Source organism: Triticum aestivum, chromosome 5D (genome assembly GCF_018294505.1).
Source record: "Triticum aestivum cultivar Chinese Spring chromosome 5D, IWGSC CS RefSeq v2.1, whole genome shotgun sequence".
Classification (NCBI taxonomy): Eukaryota; Viridiplantae; Streptophyta; class Magnoliopsida; order Poales; family Poaceae; genus Triticum; species Triticum aestivum.
In genome coordinates, this window is record NC_057808.1 from 462,044,650 (window position 1) to 462,068,362 (window position 23,713).

General features: G+C 40.5%; 3 non-coding genes across 3 annotated transcripts; all 3 read right to left on the minus strand.

Moving 5' to 3' along the window:
• Positions 1-4,806: 4,806 nt before the first annotated feature.
• On the minus strand, positions 4,807-4,967 carry LOC123126788 (U1 spliceosomal RNA). Its single transcript, XR_006462009.1, has one exon. It is a non-coding gene; the product is annotated as a U1 spliceosomal RNA (small nuclear RNA).
• A 4,402-nt stretch (positions 4,968-9,369) lies between these two features.
• Positions 9,370-9,526, minus strand: LOC123126787 (U1 spliceosomal RNA). Its single transcript, XR_006462008.1, has one exon. It is a non-coding gene; the product is annotated as a U1 spliceosomal RNA (small nuclear RNA).
• A 3,303-nt stretch (positions 9,527-12,829) lies between these two features.
• On the minus strand, positions 12,830-12,990 carry LOC123126786 (U1 spliceosomal RNA). Its single transcript, XR_006462007.1, has one exon. It is a non-coding gene; the product is annotated as a U1 spliceosomal RNA (small nuclear RNA).
• Positions 12,991-23,713: the final 10,723 nt, after the last annotated feature.

The window sequence follows — 23,713 nt, forward strand, 5'->3', positions numbered from 1 at the left end:
AGACTCCCTCAATCACTCTGCTGGGCCATGCTTCCATTTAAGACAGGGTATTTAGCGCTAAAGCACGACACATATTTATCAATTTTAAGAAGTGAATATTGGGTTGGCCGTTTTGGCTTCGGGGAGCATATGCTCCTGGATAAATAGCAAATTGAAAAAAATAGTAAATAAAATCTAAAATTTCCGATTTCTTTGTAGATATTCTTGTTAGTGTAGTAAGCTTGCTTGACAAATTTCACGAGAAATAGGATAGCAGTGCTTTGATGGTGGAAAAAATGTGTAACAATTGGAGGTACCATTTGGTGTTCGTCTTGTTTTCTTTTTTCTTTTGCACAGGTCAAAATATTTAATCTTTGCCCCTAAAAATTTGCAGGTAGCAATTGACTGTGAAAATGAACGCATCTAAGTTTTTCAGATTTTTTTAAACATTTGTAAAATGCACTTTTTATGCGCAGGAGCATATGCTCCCAAGAGCCGAATTGAATTTCCAGTTAATGCTCGTCCTTAAATGTGAAAAATATACGATGGGTGCTGCTTGATCTCACTTGTTTATGGCAATTTATGAATTTCAAGAAGTAGCGCATATATTCAGCATTGCTATTTTTCACTCCTTATTAAATGAGCTGTATTAATATTAAACATAGGGCCTTTATCTATCACATTACCACCATATTATAGATACACTGTAATGCATGCACAGTATCGGCCCCGACATACATAATCACTACTAGCTTGAGAAGCTGAGATCGATGTCGCCACTGCTGTCTTGATCATGTCTACCGGAGCCTACACGAATGTGAAGGCAATGTGCATGGCAGTGGCTAATATTTAAATGTCACCAATTATAGAAAGATTTCAATAATTATACGCACATTTTATAACCCATAAGTCAGTTGTTTAAGAAAATATTTGTATAATTAAAATTATTCATAATAAAAACTAAAAATATTGATATGGATATTAAATCATGGCTAATAAAATATGAAAATGGTTGTGTACTCTTGAGAGTACGTACTCCCACTAGTCATATACCACATAGACGAATATTTTATACCTGTATTATTTTTAATATACTTCATCAATAATTACTACATACCCCAAAGTAAGTTTCATGAAAAAAATCATGTGCGTCTACATATTTTGAACGTTTTACGTATATACTGATTTGTTTGTACCTGAAAAAAGTATATTACAAAAAGTACGTCACAAATGATATTTTTTTCATAAAACTCACATATATGAGGTATATTGAAGATGGAAGTACATACTCACAAGAGCACTGAAAAGTAGTCATCGCCCTGGCTATTCTTCACCACCCCTCTATTTTAATATTAATGCACCAGAATTTCACGTTATGTAAATTTTGTCTTATTTCATATGTAAAAGGAGAATGTAAAAAATATATAATCACCATAAAAAATATTTTATGCTGCGTAAAATTATAAATGTAAAACATAGTGTAAAATACATAAAATGTAATTTCTCTGGTCTTTTGAGGTGTTCTTTTCTTATGCTAAATTTTACGTAGTGAATCAGTATGAATCTAACTATTTTTTTATTCCAAAGATAATTTATTTATGAAACGATCGTAAAATTACCTCGATTGAAAAATAAATTATTCTGTACCCCGGGTGATGAATAGTCTATCATATCGGATGTTTCCCACTACCGGGTATAGTTACTCTTACTTTTGTTTTGTACGTTCTAGGTAGTATCTATCATATCAGAATGTATGTACGTGTAGTATGTGGTATTAAGAATATTTAGGTAGTATATATATACTACTTTTTAGCTAGTATGTACCATAGTTTGAGCATATTCTATTTTAGTATAAATATTTACGTATTTGACAAATACAATAAAAACTATGGCCTCACTTGAATTTTTTCCATATAACACACTTTGGAGTATCTTAGATATAGTATGTGAACATACTAAAAATAATAATGTAGTATATATACTACCACATGGTGACATGAGTGTAACTACACCCGGTAGTAGGATGTATATAGTAATGCTAAACTAAACGTGAGTGTAGAATAGCTTATTCTACATCTTAGTAACGATACATAAAAAATATATTAACACACTATGAAAAAATATAGTAATTTTCATAAAAATGTACTAAATTACAAACTTGTGTAGTGAAAAAAATATTTTGTGGATTACTACATTTTATACACTACTTGACTAGATTTTGTATATAGTGTTACTAGGGCTTGTAGAATAAGCTATTGTACACTCACGCTTAGAATAGCGTTACCCTATATATAAGTCATGAGTGAAAATTATACATCAGTGAATGTTCATAAATTGTTAGTAATTTTTATATTTAGTATTTTTATAAAACCTAATAATATAAATAGCCACGAGTGTATAAAGTTTATCATATTCATTGAGCATTTTAAATTTTTGTACTTACTAAATAGTTTTTTAATATAATCTATGAGTGTATATTTAAATGTTTTTATTTATGAATTAACCATTATTTTTATTTATATATTTATAACACACAAATATTCGAACACTAGTTTTATTACTTACAAATATTTTTAAAAACAGTTTTGCTAAACTACATCTAGATTTGCCAAAAGTATTGCACATCTAAGTCCTATGTCATTGATCTTAAACGGAGATTCGTGTGTGTATTTTTTTTCCTATTTACGATTGATAAGTCACTTAGATGTGCAATAACTAGGGCACATTTAGATGTACCCTGGATAGATAAACTAACGCATGCAAAATAGGCCGCAGGAACTGCAGCTCTAGTATGCCCAGCGAGTGTCTTGATTGTTATACATTTAGCGTTCGTATCTGTTTTGGACGTAATATAGTTTTGCCTGCTATGGCTCGTAGTAGCAGTGTTTTCCGACGACCTTTTGGTCTCGAGTTCGAATCCCCGGCGCCATGTTTTTCTGGTTTGTACACATGTGGGAGCCCTGTGTTAGGGTCTTTTCCAATAAAAATAATTATTTTGAGTTTCTTTGCAAAATAACAGGACACACGCCTCATCCACACTGTCTAGTCACTGGTAGTGGGTCCCGTGCCACACTGGCACACCTCATTAGCATTGTTTTCATATCAAACACAATTTGTATCGTATATGCATGCCCGAGGTAAGTTTCGTTCAATGTATACCACAAGTTTTAGTACTAAAGTGACTTTTCTAGCCAAGTTTTACCACCGGTGATGTAATTGACTCATTAGTTCTACAAAGGGTAATGCTTCTTGTCAGACTATAGCAAAAGGTCAAGCTAGAAAAGAGATCCTATGGCTCAGTTCTGTAACATGGTGTCATCCCCAAAATTAACAGTGATTATACTAAATTTAGTGAATGATTTAAAAAATCGCCAGTGTCAGTTGACACCAATGCCTATACTGGAGCTTCGACCCCTACAGCTAATAAGTGCAGAGCAGATGAAGACTAGTGTTGGTTTATCCGATGATGAACAAAAGCTTGATAAACTTAATCGAGCAAGAAACAATATGTAAAGTATTTAATAGCATCAGATTGAAGGTCAGCTCTATGATCTGGCACATGGAGTGTGTAAACCAGTTAGACTGATGATCCCAGCATCATTTGTTTCTTTAAATCATGATTTGGCACATCAAGTCGCATTGATAACTTGTTGCGACATGCTCCACATGATTTTTTTTAAAGTTAGATATGTCAGGGCCTCAGGGGAACATTCCAAAGAATATTGTGAAGGAACAATTTAGTGTGCGGAAAGTAATTAAGCTTGTAGTAACAGTATGCTCTCTGTTCACAAACCGATAATTAAATTAAGAATCTACATTATAGTCTAGCCATGTTTTGAAGATGTCATCAGTAGGAACATTGTGTGTCAAATCATGTTTGTAGTACAGATATTCATAGGCCATCAAAAGGAACATTGTGATCCTGCTTGGTTGGTTGTTAAATTTTTTACATGCCAATATTTTTTTTATTTGCGAAAATGATTCAAATTTATTATCAAAGTTCACCGAAAGTACAAAGCACCTCAAAGATAATAAAAATTACGTCAAGATCCCGAGAGCACCAAACGACCACTACCGCCGTCAGAACGAGCCGCCGACGCGCCGTTGTCGCCGCTTCTATACTGGAACCGGCTTGACCTTGTCGATGACAACCGGGAAGTCTTCGTGCACGTGCCCCACAGTCGTCGTCGTTGAACCACTGAATAGATCTGAAACACATGGCACCAAATCTCATCACATGAGGAGAAATCCTAACCTCACCGTTCCAAGGAGACAACAGGAATCTATGACGGAGCTCCGTCGACTACGTCTAGGTGGACGAACTCGATGAGGATTGGAGCTTGGAAGACAAACTCGAAGAAGAAGCGTCGCCATCCACCCGAGTGCCGAACCTGCGAGGACTAAAAAAAATCCTAACCTAAACTACTAATTGAAGCGGAGACACCGGAATTCCCCTCCCGCCACCGGTCGCTGGAGCGGCAGGCAGAGGGTAGGCGTATCCACGGGCTCGCAGGCGAAGCCTGGAGGGAAGAGTTTACCCTAGCGGCCATGGATAGGGGAGGGGGAAATAAGGTGCATCTAGAAGACATGTCCCTTTTACATGCCAATATTTGGCATTGCCCCAAATATTGGCTACTAATTGACTGGTTGCAAAACAGAGTACCCAACTTTGCATAGAGTTATTATTATTTTTGTAAGTCTTGCCATTGCAAATTTTTTGAAGGCGAACCAAACATACCACATACGCTTACTTGATGAAGTGGAAGCATCTTGCCAAACATGCGTAGCTAGAATTTACCAATTTCTAAATTTGAATTTTTTGGATTGGTAGTGGCTGCACAAACGCATACCCCCTCTTCCAAAACTTATGACGTCCATTCCCCCAATTGGGGAGATGGTAGAACAACATGCTCATCAATTGCAATTTGAGCCGTGGATCTAGGCCACGAACCTTCATGATCAGTCGTAAGCCCCATCCAAATAGGGGTATGCTGCATTAGCGACCTATGTGCTCGTTATATACACTTGCTTTATCACCGCCACCTCCTCTCACCAGCGAGGTGGTACTAAACCAAGCGAGAGCGTCATGGAGCAGAAAGACATATCTTTTGTATTTTAAGAAAATGCAGAACTTTTGAATTGTTAAAAACACATTAATAACATATTAAAAATGTATTAAATATATTTTTATAATTGAATTTTTTCATATATACCCATTGCCACCCCGATGTGGGAGGGAAGCTGCCACCGCCCGAGGGCGAAGAAATTTTCACCTTTTGTATTTTAAGGAAATGCATGTATTTTAAATAGTTGAACATCATAATAAAATACTAAATTTAAAATATTATACTTCCTCTGATCCATATTAATTGTCATTGATTTAGTACAATACTTTCTTGCAAAAAAGTACAAGTTGCACTAAATGGGAGTAAATTTGTTTCCTACTTTTAAAATGTATTCATACAATTTGGAAGTATAGTATATCAAATAGTATGCATAGTACAAGAGAAAAATATTATGTAAACCACCAAAAAATGTGTAATTTCTTTAGGGCACTAATTTGAAAATATCTATGTATGTCAAAATAAACATCCATAACTATTTTAAAAATATCCATGATAGAAATTTTGGAAAAAGAAACAAGAAAAAATGAAAATCTAAACAAAAATACCTATTAAATGAGGCATTTAGGACTGAGTATTTAGCAGCAACACATGACACATTATTTATCGATTTTAAGAAGTGAATATTGGGTTCGCCGTTTTGGCTCTGGGGAACATCTGTCCTAGATAATAGCAAATTGAAAAACATAGTAAATAAAATTTAAACTTTCTGATTTCTTTGTAGATATATTGTTAGTGTAATAAGCATGCTTGACAAATATCATGAGAAACAGGATAGCAGTGCTTCGTTGGTGGAAAAAAATGTGTAATAATTGTAGGTATCATTTGGTGTTCGTCTTGCGTTATTCTTTTGCACAGGTCAAAATATTTAAGCTCCCACCCCCCCTAAAAATTTACAGTAGCATTTGACTATGACAAAGAACACATCTAATTTTTTCAGTTTTTTTTAACATTTGTAAAATGCGTTTTTTCATGCGCAGGAGCATGTGCTCCCAAGAGCCGAATTGAATTTCCAGTTAATCTTTGTCTTTAAATGTAAGAAATACAGGATGGGTGCTGCTTGACCTCCCTTATTTATGGAGATTTATGAATTTCAAGAAGTATCGCATATATTTAGCATTGCTATTTTCCACTCCTTATTAAATGAGCTGTATTAACACTAAAGATCAGGTTTTGATCTCTCACATTACCACCATATATTATCTATATATATACACACCTATAAAGGCTATATATACGTATGCTCTCCTCACGCATATAACACAAAAAAAGCATCAAGCACCAACAATACATACACAGTATCGGCCCCGCACACATAACCACTAGCTTGAGAAGCTGAGATCGATGAGGGCCTTAATGGGCAAGCTCCTCGCTGTCGCCACTGCCCTCAGCGCCGTCTTGATCATGTCAACCAAAGCCTACGCGAACCTGGAGGCAACGTGCATGGCGGCGTCTGCCAAGGACACGCGCTTCAACTACGGCTTCTGCGTGAAGGCACTGTCGGCAGTGGCACAAACCGGGGATGGCGCACGGGAGCTCGCCAAGGCCACGGCGAACATCGGCGCCAAGTTGGCTGCCGCCACGGAAGCCAAGGCCAGGGCGTGGCTGGAGGATCCGCGCACGCAGCCCAAGGCGTGCGATCCCTTCCAGACGTGCTACTTCATCTACCAGCGTGCGAGCAACTTGTTCTTGTTCGCTGAGCACTTGATCGACAAGCACGCCTACGCCGACGCCAAGAGTAGAGCTCGGGACGTACCCTCGGCCGTGCGCGACTGCAACCGCTACTTCCACGAAGCCGGGCTGGGGGCGCCGTTCTTGGAGCAGAGCGCACAGTGTGAGCAGTTGGGGATCATCTGTGGGGCCATCACCGACCTTTTGTGATTTTCGATGTGGATCAAGGGCGTAGAAAAACCAATCTATTGAGTAATAAAGGGTAATAATCTAATAATTTGATGTATGGAGGTTATTTAGTTTTGATCTTCTGCCTTCAGGCCGTGAAATCCTTATACATTGTCATTAGTTCTTCAAAGAAGGACAACGCTTCTTGTCAGACTATAGCCAAGGGTGAGGCTGGAAAAGGGATCCTATGGCTCAGTTCTATAGCAATGGCGTCATTCCCAAAATTAACAATGATTAAACAAAATTTAATGAAGGATTTTAAAAAATCGCTAGTGTCAGTTCACACCAGTGCGTATACTCGTCCCCTACAGCTAATAAGTGCAGAGCAGATGAAGATTAGTGTTGGTTTATCCGATGATGAACAAAAGCTTAATAAACTTAATGGAGCAAAAACAAAGAAACAATATGTAAAGTAATTAATAGCATCAGATTGGAATGTCAGTTATGTGATCTGGCTCACAGAGTGTGTAAACCAGCTAGACCTACGATCCCGACATCCATTGTTTCTTTAAATCATGTTTTGCCTCATCAAGTCGCATCGATAACTTGTTGTGACATGCTCCACATGAAAAGTTTTTAAAGCTAGATATGTCAGGGGAACATTCCAAACATATTGTAAAGAAACAATTTAGTGTGTGGAAAGTAATTAAGCTTGTAGTAACAATATGCTCTCTGTTCACAAATCCATAATTAAATTGAGAATCTGTATTGTAGTCTAGCCTTGATTTGAAGATATCATCACTAGGAACATCGTGTGTCAAATCATGTTTGTAGTGTTTTCGCAAAAAAAATAATTCATGTTTGTAGTACATATATTTTCATAAGCCATCAAAAAGAAAAATTGTGTTCTTGCTTCGTTTGATGTTAATTTTTTACATGCCAATATTTGGCATTGACACAAATATTGGCTACTAATTGACTGGTTGCAAAACTAAGTACCCAACTTTGCATAGAGTTATTTTTATTTTTGCAAGTCTTGCCATTGCAAAACTTTTAATGGACAACCAAACATACCACATACGCTTACTTGATGAAGTGGAAGCAGCTTGCCAAACACATGCATAGCTACAATTTACTAATTTTTAAATTTAAAATTTCTAGATTGGTAGGGGCCGCACAAAGACATACGGCCGAAATCACTGTTTAGACCTTTTTAGCAATCTTTGCCACAAAGTGAACTCGACATAAAAGTATTTCACGATCTGGCCCTTTTAGCAAAGTCACAGCCCATGACGTTTCTTCTCCATATAGAAACGTCGGGATATCTCGCGTTTCAGCTCCACATTCAAACGCCATGCTAGCTCGCGTTTTCGCTCCACATGGAAACGGCAAGCAAGCTGGCGTTGCTTCCCAGGCCAAAACGCCATGAGCTTTGGCGTTTCTAGCTGAAACCCACGCTCGTGTGCATGTACGTACTGCTCCGCTAATATTCCGCCGTCGCACGGCCACATGCATGCTTGAAGATCGACCGATGGACATGCCCTGATTATACTCTCCTCATTCATTCCGTAGTACGTACTAGTTTTAACTTAAGAGGCTGCAGGCCGAACGTTACAACTTCCTACGAGCATAACTAATTATATCGATTGTTTAGTCTTGTTCCCGCTGGAATTTTATTTTGCCACGAGCTCCGAGCAGTAGGCTTCCAGGCTCTGCAAGGCCGGCACTTCCCGGCGCAGCTCTCGGTGAAGCAGCTCTGGAAGGCGTTGATCCAGCAGGTGGAGGAGCTCGACAACGGGCTGTCAGAGAAGCTGAACCTGCTGCTCCGGCCGCACCAGCTCGCCATCGCTGGCCGGCACTGCTCCAAGGCCGTGCTGTACCACCTGCAGGCGGTCATGAACCAGACGCTGTACCAGGACTTCGAGAACCCCAGGTTCCAGAGGAACGGGGCGGCGAGGCACGTGGACCCCGGGCAGGGCCGGCGGGAGTTTCAGCTAGATGCATGCAGGCACATGACTAGGTACTGCATGTCTGGTCGGACCCTTTGGCTGCTTCTTTTAAGGGCAATCGTATCGGATTCGTCAAAGAAGAGCTTTGCTTTGGTGGACACTTTAGCATGTGCAGAGATCGTTGGTGTTCATTACTTGATCCTCTATCTGGGCCGGCGGGAGTTTCAGCTAGAAACGCCAAAGCTCGTAGCGTTTTGGCCTGCGTGGCAACGCCACCTACCTTGGCGTTTCCATATGGAGCCAAAAAAAAAAACACAACTTAGCTTGGTGTTTGAATGTGGACAAGAAACGTGAGCTATCTCGGCGTTTCTATGTGAAGAAAAAACGCCACGGGCTGTGGCGTTGCTAAAAGGGTCAGATCGTGAAATATTTTTATATTGAGTTCATTTTGCGGCAAAGATTGCTGAAAAGATCAGAATAGTGATTTTGGCCAAGACATACCCCTCTACCAAAAATTATGACGTCCATTCTCCTAATTGGGGATATGGTAAAATAACACTCACCAAGTGCAATGTGAGCCGTTAATCTAGGCCACAACCTTTCTTGGTCAGTCGTAAGCCCCGTCCAGGTAGGGGTATGCTGCAGCGGTGACCTATGTGCTAGTTATATACACTTGCTTTATTACCCCCGCCTCCTCTCACCAGCGAGGTGGTACTAAACTAACCCAGAGCGTCGTTGAGCAGAAAATCCTATTCTAGCCGTTTGGTGGCCTCATTTCGTGCGCATTGATGGCCCAACCCACATGCCGGCTTTTTACATATTATTATTGTTATTACTATTATTATTATTTCTTTTTGTTAATTTCCTCTTCATTTTTTATCATTAATACTTTCTTTTCATATATTTTCGTTCGTCTTTCACCCTTTATTGTTTGGTATTTTTGTTTTTTACTTTTATTTTATTAATCTTTTTTGCATAAATATGTGATTTTTTGATAATGTGAAAAAAATATATCTATTTTTGCATGAATTGTGAGCAGTCGGGGATCATCTGTGCAGCCATCACTGACCTTTTGTGATTTTTGATGTGGATCAAGGGTGGAGACAGAAACCAATCTATTGGTTTATAAAGGATAATATAATGATTTGATTTATGGAGGTTATTCAGCTCTGATCTCCTACCTTCACGCCATGATCTCCTTATTATTCGTTTTGCGTTGGTGTGACTTTTATCTCCCGCTCATTTCTCTCGAGTGGCTTCATCTCTACCAAAAGAATATACTATCACTTCTGCTTGGGTACACCCCTTAAATACATAGATGGTTCAGATCTCTCCATAGCCCTTCATAAAAAAGGTTAGGGTGGTCTTTTTAAACAATACGTCATCCATGCTGATACGTGGCTAGTGTACATACTGCCAGTACATGGTGCTCTCAGCTTTTTTCTCTTTCCTTTTAAACTTCAAAAAAGAGTGCGGGCGACATGAATCAAACTCATGACCACTGCGTTCAAAGAAAACTGCACTAACTAGCTAGACATTTTAACGCTTGTGCCTATTTACTTTCTTCTTCTTACCTTCTTCTTCAGTTCAGAGAAGGCCCCGGTTTCGCTGGGCCGGCCCATTGTTCAACCGGTCTTTTCCCACTATTTGTTTCTTTTTTGTTCGCTTTTTGTTTCTTCTTCATTTTTTCTTTTTCAAAAAATGATCGTACTTTTCATTGTTTTCTCAAAATTACAAGAAATGTTTGCGTTTTCAACTTTTTTTTTCATAAAATACAAATTTTTGCATTTTCAGAAAATTTAATAAATATTTTTAAAAATGTTTTTATCTTTCAAAATTGCTCAAAATGTCAAAGCACGAACATTTAAAAATAATAATTAACAAAAATTTGGACACGAATATTTTTTGAACATTTTTTGTAAAACTCTAACAAATTTAAAATTAAAAGACATAAAAACATGAACTTAAATTTGAAACCATTTTTTTGAGTTTCCCTGTATATTTTTTGTATCTTTGTATATTTTTTTTAAAAACAGAATTTTTTTTGAATTCTAATTTTTTTTGAAAGCGCGAGCATTATTTAAAACTCCCCGAACATTTTTTGAATTTGTGAACAAATTTTGCATGGCCTTTTATGACTAATTCAAGTCAAGTTGTTTGAGTTTTTGACAAGTTTTGCATTTTCTGAAGTTTTCTCGGTGAAAAAGACCGATAAATGCCCGGACGTGTTGCGACGTGCATACGGTGTCGGAGTCATTCAAACCAAGCATGTATGCCTAACATGGACATGCCAATCCGCTTGCAAAAGTTGTGGCCAGTCATGAGATTTTCCAAAAATACCATGTTCAACAGGGAGTGTTCGGTTAGGCTAGATGGGTCCGTTCGGGAGCACCTCGTTTCGCTACATTCCTTAAACGGCCTCAATTTTTTCATGGCCTTGTATGACCAATTCAAGACACCATGTCAAGTTGTTTGGGTTTTCACAAGTTTTGCATTTTCTGTAATTTTCTCGATTAGAAAAGGACAATAAATGACTGGACGTGTCGCAACTTGCATACGGTTTCGAAAGTCGTTCAAACCAGACCTGGATACCTACCATGGGCATGCCCACCTGCTTGCAAAAGTTGGGGTAATTTCAAGGATGCCCAAAAGTAGACCATGTTCAACAGAGTGTGTTCGGGTAGGCCAAAAGGGTCCGTTTCAAAGTACATTGTTATTCAACATCTGTCCAATGGCATGAAATTTTTTGCATCAACTTCTTGACCAATTCAAGGCATCATGCGAAGTTGTTTGGATTTTTGACAAGTTTTGCATTTCTAGAGTTTTCTCAGTGAAAAAGGGCCAACTCATTCTCTCGAAGGTGCTCATAGGGGTAGGGTGTGCGTGCATGCATTCATAGAAACCATTAGAGTTATAAAGGGTAATGATCTAATAATTTGATGTATGGAGGTTATTCAGCTTTGATCTGTTGCCTTCACACCATCAAATCCGTATACATTGTCATTAGTTCTACAAAGAAGGACAAAGCTTCTTGTCAGACTATAACAAAGGGTGAAGCTAGAAAAGAGATCCTATGGCTCAGTTCTACAGCATGGTGTCATTCCAAAAATTAACAGTGATTAAACTAAATTTAGTGAAGGATTTTAAAAAATTGCTAGTGCTAGTTGACATGAGTGCCTATACTGGAGCTTTGTCCCCTACAATTAATAAGTGAGGAGAAGATGAAGATTAGTCTTGGTTTATATGATGATGAATAAAAGCTTGACAAACTTAATCGAGCAAAAGACAATCCCAACATTAGATTGTAGTGCCAGTTCTGTGATCTGGCACATAGAGTGTGTAAACCAGTTAGACCGACGATCCCAACATCTATTGTTTCTTTAATTCATGATTTGGCTCATCAAGTCGTATTGATAACTTGTTGTGACATACTCCACATGAAAAAACATTATAGCTAGATATATCAGGGGCACATTCAAAAGAATATTGTGAAGAAACAATTTAGTATGTGGAAAGTAATTAAGCTTGCAGTAATAATATGCTACCTACTCACAAACCCATAATTAAGTTGACAATCTACATTACAGTCTAGCCTTGTTTTGAAGATGTCATCACTAGGAAAACTGTGTGTCAAAACATGTTTGTAGTACAGATATTCATAGGCCATCAAAAGGAACATTGTGGTCATGCTTGGTTTGATGTTAAATTTTGACATGCCAATATTTGGCATTGACCCAAATATTTTCTACTAATTGACTTGTTGCATAACTGAGTACTCAACTTTGCATAGAGTTATTATTATTTTTGCAAGTCTTGCCATTGCAAACTTTTGAAGGCAAACCAAACAGACCACATACGCTTACTTGATGAAGTAGAAATAGTTTGCCAAACATGCATAGCTACAATTTACCAATTTCTAAATTTGAATATTCTGGATTGGTAGGGGTCGCACACGCGCATACCCCCTCTACCAAAAATTATGACGTCCATTCTCCCAATTGGGGAGATGGTAGAACAACACGCTCACGAAGTGCAATGTGAGCCGTTAATCTAGGCCACGACCCTTCTTGATCAGTCGTAAGCCCCGTCTAGGTAGGTTGGTATGCTGCATCGGTGACCTATGTGCTAGTTATATACACTTGCTCTACCACCCCTACCTCCTCTCGCCGGCGAGGTGGTACTAAACCAAGCCAAACCGTCGTGGAGCGGAAAATCCTATTCTAGCCTTTTTGGTGGCCCCATTTTGCCTGCATTGATGACCCAACCCACGTGTGAGTTTTTTTACTTATTTTTTCATCCTTTTGTTAATTTCCGCTTTATTTTTTATCATTAATATTTCCTTTTCATTTATTTGCATTCCTGTTTCACCCTTTATGGTTTGGTATTATTGTTTTTAACTTTTATTTAATTTATCTTTTTGGTGTAAATATGTGATTTGTTTAATAATATAAATAAATAATATGTAGATATGCCTGAATATTTTTTAAATATATGATTTTTTAAATAAACAAACATTGGGGACTTTTTTTAATTCAGATGGATTTTTATACACACAAATATTTTCCTCTATTTCGTGCTATATTAATTTTTACATTTTTGTTGAAATTTTGCGAGTAAAAATATATTTCCCTGAAATAAAAAATAATCAATGTGATATACAATTGCCGACCTATATGAGAGATGCAATTCTGAAACTCTTAGTTCATTTAGTTCAACCAAACGAATCCAAAAGTGATCTTAGTTTTGAAAATTCAGTTCATTTATTTGACATAAGGACGGTTACATGGTATCCTAAATGTCCCAAATTTGCAATAGCCCTCACGCAATAGCCCTTTGTAATGGTACATTTTTGGCTAATATGAATCATATGCTTCATGCATCACACGATTCTCTCAGTTATATGCGCATGTGATGGAAGTTAGTGCACCAAGCAAGAAATAAGTGTAAAATGAAAACCACAAAGTACTGTCGACGGGTGATTGCCGAGATCGGAGCTACAATGCAACTCCTAGATTACTCTACCAGTGCTTTTGTGTGTTCTTTTGTATATTTCTCCCTTTCCTACTAATGTTGCCAATTTACCCTTTTGTACTTCAAGGGCCTAGTTGACTTCCCTTCTGTCCCTACCTGACACTATGAACATGAATAATAGATATCTATTGTACACGATGACCACAAGCCTTTTAAACTGACACACGTAGCCAACCATCATCGGTCAGGGTATGGGACGACGCGATTGTACCCCATATATGGACATCGTACCCGCGCACAACGCGGCCCAGGGAGGGGCACCACTCCCCCCCTCGATTTGTCACATCAAGAGTCCTTGGTTTGCTCGGTGAGCCACCGCTATTGCCACGGCGCGCCTCAAACCCCGTCTTGGGGACTCCATGCACCCCATCCCGCGAGATGATCCCTTATCACGACACGCACCCCAGACACCGCACCTTGGTCCGAGCAGATGTTTTGTCCGAGTAGCACACCCGTTAGGGGGCTTGAAGGGGAGCCCCCTCTTTCGTGTCGGTGAATTCAAATATGTTTGTGAATTTTAAAAATCATTTGCAATATTTAAAAATGTGAGTGAAGTTTAAAAAGTATTTGTGATTAAAAATGTTCATAAATTTGAAAAATGTTCATGAATGCAAAAAACTCTTGAACTCAAAAAATGTTGGTGAATTAAAAAAATCATGAATTAAAAATGTTTGTGAATGCAAAAAATCTTCATGAATTGAAAAATGTTTAAGAATTCAAAAAACTACATGAATTAAAAAAAATGCTCATGGATTTGTTCTAACTGTCCCGAAGTTAGAAAATTTCCATCAATTCCAAAAATATTGAAAATTTTACAAAAATGATGAATTCAAAAAAGTTTGCGAGTCATGAATTAAAAAATATTCATGACATGAATTCAATTTTTTTGGTGATTTTTTTTATATATTCCAAAAGGTTCACCAATTTAAAAGTTATCTATGAGTTCAAAACCGTTCGTAAATACAAAAAATGTTTGCAAATTCAAAAAATGCTCATGATTTTTTATGTACAATTTTAAATTTGTTCATGAATGTGGGAAATGTTCACGGATTTGAAATATATTCGCAAATTGAAACAATGAAATAGAAAAATAAAATTATACAGTAAGCAAAAAAATAAAATAAAAAGAAAAATGAAGACAAAAACAGGGAAAATAAAAGACCAATCATTAAACTGAAAACAAACTAAAAAGAAAAACCCGACCATGAAGCTTCTCAAAATTGGCTTGGAAGATTTCCAAAACCGGCCCGGATTCTCGCTGGAAACTTCCGGAAACTGCCTATTCAAGGAAGGACGCTCTTTAGTATTGGGTCAAGCTGCTCCGCAATCATTGTTAGTGAGCAGTAGGATATGGCTGGCCAAAAGCTGTATCTAGCCTTTGGCGAATGAGACCAGCAAACTTTACAAAATCTTTTGTCAATTTGTGTATGTCACCCATGCGCAAGGGCATTTCTCGTCAGCAGTGGCACACTAAACATTGGTATAGATAAGATGGGCTCATGTACACTAAAACATCAACCTACCTACCCTTTGACAAACAACGAAAATAATGCTTACTTGAGGATATCTCTTACATGTGGAAAGCACTGAGTGTCAGAGTCGAATCCGGCAGATCCCTCGATAGGGTATCCCGATGTGGTGATCAGCAGGTTAGAGGGTAATCATGATACTGGATTTACCCAGGTTCAGATGCTTCATACGAGGTAAAACCCTACTCTTGCTTATGTTGTATTGATGTATAGGGGTGTACGGAGTACATGTTATGATTGAGGGACTAACTTGTAAAGTAATGTGTGTATTGACTAGCTTCGCCCTGGCGCATATATATACCAGGACCTCTAGCATTACACGGTCCTAGTCGGCTACATTGGTGGAGGAGAGTCCTCCACGGACCCGGCTTCCTTATCTTTAACAACAAGTTCTCGGAATCTTCCTTCTATAGAGCCCATGGGCCGGCCTCGGGCCGGCCTACTTTGGCCAACAATCAGAGAGGTGAGACATCGTTGGGCCGTAACACTATCACTGGCTATGGGGAATACACCATGTTTCTAACTCGACCAGCTCCCCCAATTTTATAGGTAACTTTGGCATGCAATAGGTAACTTGGCAAGGTTTCTAGAAGTTCCTCGGTTTAACAAGTTTGCTACACTAAGAAGGAGGCCCATAGATGACAACAAGCTTTTCTCAAGCACATGATCGGTGGATGCATGAAGAAGAAGAAGACTTCGACACCTTCAAAGATTTGGATGTATTTTTCATTTTCCGTGGGAGTGTTTTTAACAAGGGTTTTTGCTACTTCATATACTCCCTCCGTTCAATAATGTGGTGCATATATATTTTTTGAAAAGTCCAACCTCACAAACTTTGACCAAGTTTGTGGAGAAAAGCATTTACATCTAGAATGTCAAACATACATCATTAGATTCATCATAAGATGTAGTTTCATATTTTATATTTTTGGTATTGTAGATGTAAATAGTTTTCTTTATAAACCTTGTCAAAGTTTGACTTTTCAAAAAAATATACACACTACATTATGAAACCGAGGGAGTATAATCTTTAACCTTTTTGCAAGAAAACACTTTGCATGGTTTTTGTGTCTTTAATTTGACTGTGACAAAATTTCCAATTGTAGATGTCTTATCATACAGAACGAAGTTAGGGGTTCTCATAACTATAGTTATGTGTAAGATTCTGGGTTGTCATGAAAAATGTGCGTGCGTGTTTGTAAACATCTTCATATGTAATGTGTTTCTTAAAATAAAATACACCGATGCTAAAAACTTGAATTTTTAAACATATTCATATGTAATGTGTTTCTTAAAATAAAATAGACCGTTGCTAAAAACTTGATTGGCAATCATACCTGTAGACATGCGCGTAAGACTTTGAGTTGATAGAAGTAAGGTTAGGGAACCTCCAATGTCGTGCATCAGACCGCCCGTAAACATCCAGACCACGTGGTCCGGACACTTTGAGCTCTCCAACATAATCATGAAACATCCACGGATCAATCGCATGTCCGAATTCCCACAAACTAGAAGCAAACCTGGGGGAGGTTTGCGCACGTCTCGACAGCAACCACGTCAGACCCCGACAACCCTAGCCCACATAAAAACTCCATCTAGAGCCCCTTTCTCACTCCGTCCCTCCACCCTTGTTGTGTATCCGCGTAGTCTGAGACTTCCGTCACAGCTGTACTACCCACTCCGTCACCTAGGCCTTGTTGGACCTCTGCCAGCTGACTTCCATAAGCTTTCATGCCACCCTTGGTACGGCCACCGCTCAGGTACCCTTCACCCTTGTCGTCCATGACGGATACCACACCGGGCAAGTGCTCCTCCAAATGCCATATCCAATATTATTGACGTTTTTATTGTTTACTTTGAAGGAAACATGATGATTTGGGCCACATAGTACTTCTATGCCGAGTTCATGGATTCATCCTCGTCAGATGGGGACAAATATGAGGATGAAACGGTGATTGGGCATGTGGTTCTCGAAGATGCCAGCGTGCGGAGGAGCATGTTCTCAATTTCGAGGGGCATTGAGTTCTGAATCAGAAGAGGGCACGAAGGCATATGATGTTGATTGATCACTACTTTGTCCTCGATGCGCTACTCGAGTCCTTTTTCCACCGTCGATTCCGGATGAGTTGAACTGTGTTCGATCGCCTCTACAATGGTGTCCGGGCCTATGATGACTACTTCATCTCGAAGAAGGATGCCATTGGAAACATTGGATTCTCTGGTTACCAGAAGGCAACAACTGCCTTGAGGATGCTTGCTACTTCCTCTGAACTAGGAAGTTGTGGGCCCCAAATCCAAGTATTTGTAGCAAAGAACAATTTTCCCTTAAAGTAGGTGACATTAAGTTTTACAACCAAAAAGAGTTTGGGAACACATACAATGATCATCAACTGCACTCACAAATACAAAATTGCCTTGGCCCCAAACAAAACTAGCGAGGTTGTCAGTCTCACTATCTTAACTAGTTACAAGGATTAAAAGCACATGTGTGTGAAAGATTTAATTGTAACAAGAAAGTAAAATTAAGGAATAAAAAGATTGTTTGATTGAGTTTGAGAGAATATTTGAAGAAGATGGATCGTGATCCATAAGTTCACTAGTAGATTCTCTTCAAAAGAAAGCACTGTGTGGTGATCAAATTACAGTTGCGTACCGATTAAATTGCAATTTTTATAATTATGACTATCCATGGCATAATCAACATATGAGCATCACGTCCAAATAATTCTAGACAATTATCCAACTGCATCTATAACTAATGACCCACCCGCTATCCAACTTGCATATGAAAGTATTAAGTAAAAATAGACTATTGCATTAAATATGATGACATGAAGTAGATGATATATTGTCTTCAGCCTGTGTTCAAAGGAAAACTACACAATCATATTTTTATCTCTAGTGGAAACAACACACTACAAGTCTTTTCTACATTATGTTATTGCGGTAGATTACTTGTAAGATTGAACCCAAATATCATACAGAACTCCCTCATGAAGATCACCCCTCAAACTTGGCCAAAGCAAAAAAGAATAGACCGGGGAGCATACATGAATAAGGGTTATGCAACAAACAAACCAAGTAGACCTAAAAAGATTCATGGATAAATCTGGTCATAAAGTGTCAATTCATCACACCACAAAAACGCACCAAGAGATTACACCAAATAGATCACAATCATATAGGGTAGCTCATGTTTTTTTAGAAAAGGAGGATGATCCCCGGCCTCTGCATCTGGACAATGCATACGGTCATTTTATTAATTATTCTCACAAGACCTTATAAAGTCATACAACAGCAAGACTAAAGCCACCGTCTAAGCACCAACTGTCGCTACACCTATCCAATTGATGAAGGGGCGCTGATAGCCTGGGCCTAATACCAAACAGACATCACAACCAAACCTAAACATCTAAGACCTGAGGTCCCAACCAGGACGCCTGCCTGGTATGGGGCACCTACCAGTCCGGCGCACTCCTCAACCAGGACGCCTGCCGGGTATGAGGCCCCCGCAGCCACCTGCCACGAGTCCATCTTCAGAGTTGTACTGTTGCATCTACCTTGCCAGGTCTCTCTGCCATCGACGCCACCACGACGCCAGACAGCGTCGTCCTCCTGCGCGAGTCCATCCTCCCACATCGAACTCCGAATCTGCACTGCGCCACGCCGTCAAGATCCGTCGCCATCAATGGATGGATGAAGCACCGCTCCACCAAAGAAACCGTCCGCTGGTCCCGCGAAGCAAGGCGCAACACCAAGTAGAAGGCCGAAGTCGCACCGCCACCACGCCACCAGCAGCCCCGCCACCAAGAGCTGTTCCCAGCCGCCGCCTTCAAGAAGGAACACGACACCAGGGTGCCGTCGACGCCCAGAACAGGGGAACAAAAGCTTTCACCATAGCTCGAGGAGGAGGCGGAAGGGAGAGGATCCACCCCAAAGCCTCCAGGAAGGGGATCGGCGCCAAAGGCGTCAGCCAGGGGTTTCCCCCGGACCCTCACCCGCACGCCAGATCCGGCAGGCCGGTAATAGGGGACACCGAAAGCAGCCGCCAAGGACCGGTGCCAGCACGGATCGGGACAGATCGGAGCAGGGGCGGATCTTCTACTTGGAGCCATGACGGATTGCGAGGAGCCGCCACTGCGCCAGCGTCCGCAGCCCCCACTCCGCCCGCGCGGCCGTGGAAGGCTGCCCACCAGAGCCCGCCGGCTGCACCGCGCCCACCGGCCAGGGCCGCCGCTCCCGGGAACCAAGGCCCTCCAAAGGAGAGGAGGCGCCAGATCCCGCCGCCACCATCATTGGGGCCGAGCACCCGCGCCTCGGAGGCCCTCAGGCGGCGGCGGAGGGAGGGGAGGAGAGGGGGAAAATGCGGCGGCGGCGCTAGGGTTGGCTCCCGAGTCGCCTCAGAGGAGACTAGCTCATGTGCTGTTTGTATTGAGAAATATGGGAGAGAAACCAACTAGCTACTGCTATGGACCATAGTCCAAAGGAAACTGCTCACGGACGATGATGGCGGCCTCCAAAGTTGATGAAGATGACCACCATGCAGAATTTCCCCTTCGACAGAGTACGAGAAAAGGTCTTCAGATCGGATTGTCATGGAACAGAGAGATGCGGAGGGTAAAATACTAGGGTTAAAAATCCAGAGGTATTTTCAGGTATATATAGAGTCGTGGGCGTTGAGAGGCGGGTGGATCAAAGGTCCAGGGGCCCAAGCGGCGCGTGGGGGCTGTGGGGCTTCTTGTGGCCTTTGGAAGCTTCCATGAAAAAATACTTCAAGGAATTGAACTTTTAAAAAAACTTTTCTTTGGAAGCTTCTTGTGGCCTTCAGAAGCTTCTTAATGGACGATGTTGGAGATGCTCTGGCATCAGAGGCGGACCTGCGGAGAATACAGCCCGCAAACCATACAAAAAACTTTTTCTAGAAGCGGTATTATGTAGTCCACACCTGTCGTGTCACTTGTACCTCATTCAGTCTGTAAGTCGTTCAAACCACAGCGATGGACGAGACGTTGGCTTCAGTGAAAACTAATCTGGCCTGACCAGCTAAGTATATAGCTTACCTCTGCAAATGTACACCCGTACAAAGAGACAGGAATTGGATAATTTAATAAACTTGACCATCGGATGCATAGTTTAGCTTGACGGGTGCAATGTTCCAGAGAATCATTTTGACCCGCAGCATAAGTACGTACACGACGGTGAACCCCTGTTCACACTCCATTTTTTGTTGTTATTTGCGAGATGTTCATGTATCACGCGTTAGTCGAAGCTGTCACTGTTCTTTTTGTATAAACCAATAATGCCTATGATTTGTGTACCTTGTGAAATACAAATCATAGGCATTCCTCAACCACTGAACTGAACTGAATGTGTTTCACAAGGGAGTAATACGGACAGCACCGCCCATCCTTCACATCCCTCGTGTGCGTGGGCAAATAATGCAGTGTGCTTGCTTCTGTACTTGGAGGTGGGTGCACTTAGCACTTAGCACTTAGCACATGTATCGTTGATTCATTGGCTCATAGTTAGAGATGTGTACATGGAAATCATGCATGGCGCATCACATAGCTGGGCTAAATAAAGCAACGACAAAAGTCAGGGACGCAAACGGCCCGGGTGGATGGTAAATAACCGACAGAGGGGGCCTTGAAGGCGATTGAGTCAGCTAGTTCCAGCTAGTTATTTGATAACTTTCAGAAGCAGCAGTGACAAGTGAGGGCGGTAGCACGAAAGATTTTATTTTTGTTGGTGCTCCTTGGGTACCGAGTCATGACTTTCAGGGTGAAAATCTAAGGTGTGACATTCATTAGTTGTGTCTGGCAATTGCATTGTTGAAGGTATTGTTTTAAGAGAAGTTGATCACTATGGCGAGGCCTTTGTTTTGTTTTGTTTTTTTGAGTATTTAACAAAAAACTACCACAATTCGTGGAACCGTGCCTAAAAACTACCACTTTACAAATTTGTGCGAAAAACTATCACTTTTGTTCTAATCTTTGCCTAAAAACTACCAAGTCAGAAAAGTGGCCGATTCAGATTGTTTAAGCGTGATTATAACATGCTGAGCCCACCCGTCGGGCTGAAAAAGTCAACCCCGTTACTTTGACCGTTAGCATGTGGGGCCCACATGTCAGTTCTTTCTTCTTCCTCTAAAATTCACTATCTTCCTCTAAAATTCCCCATGGAGATCTCCGGTGGCTTTCAATGGCAGACGAATTGAGCTAGCTAGCTCTAATAGCCAGGCTCCAATCGACTTTTGCTTCGGACGAATCGAGCTAGCTAGCTCCAATTTCCTCGATGTAAAATCGCGGCCGAACATGCAGCCGGGCGGGAAGGGCGGAAGGACCAGCCGCAGAACTCCCGGCCTTGGCCATGGCGCGGTCGTCGCAGATGACCACGGACCCGTCCGCCGCCACGACCCAGGACAGCTTGGCCGGAGGCGCGAATGCCAGCTTCGAGCACGACGGCAGCCATGGCCAGGTCGCGGAGGCCAGCGCGTAGCCATGGCCAGCTCACCCGGAATGGAAGCTCGCGCGGAGGCCCGCTTCGAGCGCGGCGGTCGCCGGCGAGCTCGCCCAGCGACGCGGAGTCCAGCCAGCGCGGCGGCTCGCTTGCTCAGCGGTGCGGCGGCAGCTCGCCCATAGCCGGTCCGGCGACACTACGCATACAAAGTGTTTGTAGAAATGTCCCAGTGAACACATGGGTCCCATCTGTCATAACGGTCAACATAACGGTCGACCTAGCGGGGTTGACTATTATTATCATGTCAATGCTTATATGTGGGCCAACCCTGTCATAATCACGCTTAAACGAGTCGAATCGGCCACATTTCTGACTTGGTAGTTTTTAGGCAAAGATTAGAACAAAAGTGGTAGTTTTCCGCACAAATTTGTAAAGTGGTAGTTTGTAGGCACGGTTTCACGAATTGTGGTAGTTTTTTGGTAAATACTCTGTTTTTTTGGCTGTGTGCATCCTGGATGTTTTTGAGATATCTTGTTGGTGCACAGACTTTGCTATCTTCGCGATATTAATATATCCCCTTTTCAAAAAAAAAAACCCATGTGAGATGTTGTTTTCGCAAATATACTTGGGTAGTTTGTATTCGCACATATACTTGGGTAGTTTGTATTCGCAAATATACTTGGGTAGTTTGTAGTCCTCTGTGATTCCATAACATAGTGCACATATATACTTTTTTTAAACAAGCTTTGCAAACTTTGATCAAGTCTGTAAATAAACTTTTACAATACAACAGGTTAATATGGGAGGGGGGTATTGTTTAATCTAATGGACCCGATCCATCCATACTACCCAACAATATGTGTAGTATAGAGTCAAAATCTTAGAGAGTTGCGAACTAAGCATAATTTAGATGGTTAGATTTCTTGTGGTAGAACCAACCCATTAGGGTTCCAAATCTTAAAGACTTGGCATTAATGCTCGCATTTTTTAGATTTATTTCGGGTCTTCGATGATGTTCGTTCAGTGGACACAATGCAGCAAGGGAGAATAAGGACACACTTCCAGGATTCCACGGTGAAGATTAACTAAACCGGCTAATATTAACCATTAGATTAGATTGACACTACACCTCTATGGTAAGTTGATTTTGTAAGAAGAAGAATGGTAGAAGGAGGAAGAAAACTAGAGGAGGAAGAAAGAAGGTTGGCCGTTGGATCTTTAATCTAATGATCTATAAATCGATTTACTTGAAATAAATTTTCAGACGACTTACATATAGCATGTATACCAAAACTTTAGTATATACACAAATAATGCCTATGATTCATATATTAACGCCTATGATTCATATCTGTCACTAGTGATGTGTACATCGGAATCATGCATAGCGCATCACTTAGCTGGGCTAAATAAAGCGCGGCAAAAGTCAGGGACGGAAACAGCCCCCGGGATGAATGGTTACTACCTGATGAGATATGATGTTTTCGTAAAGATACTTGGTGGGTTGTAATCCCCGCTTTGATTACCTAACATGGTGCATATAGATTTTTTTAAGAACAAGCTTTGCAAACTTTGATTAAACTTATAGAAAAAGCCCTTTTTACCATACAACAGATTAATATTGGGTGTTTATTTCTTATTATCATACTACCCAAAACCGTATTTGTATAGAGTCAAAATCATTAGGGAGATGCGAACTAAATGTAGCTAAGATGATTAGATTCTTTGTGATGGAATCAGCCCAACAAGGCTCATCTCCTAGACTTGGTATTGGTGCTCGCATTTTCTAGATTTATTTCAGACT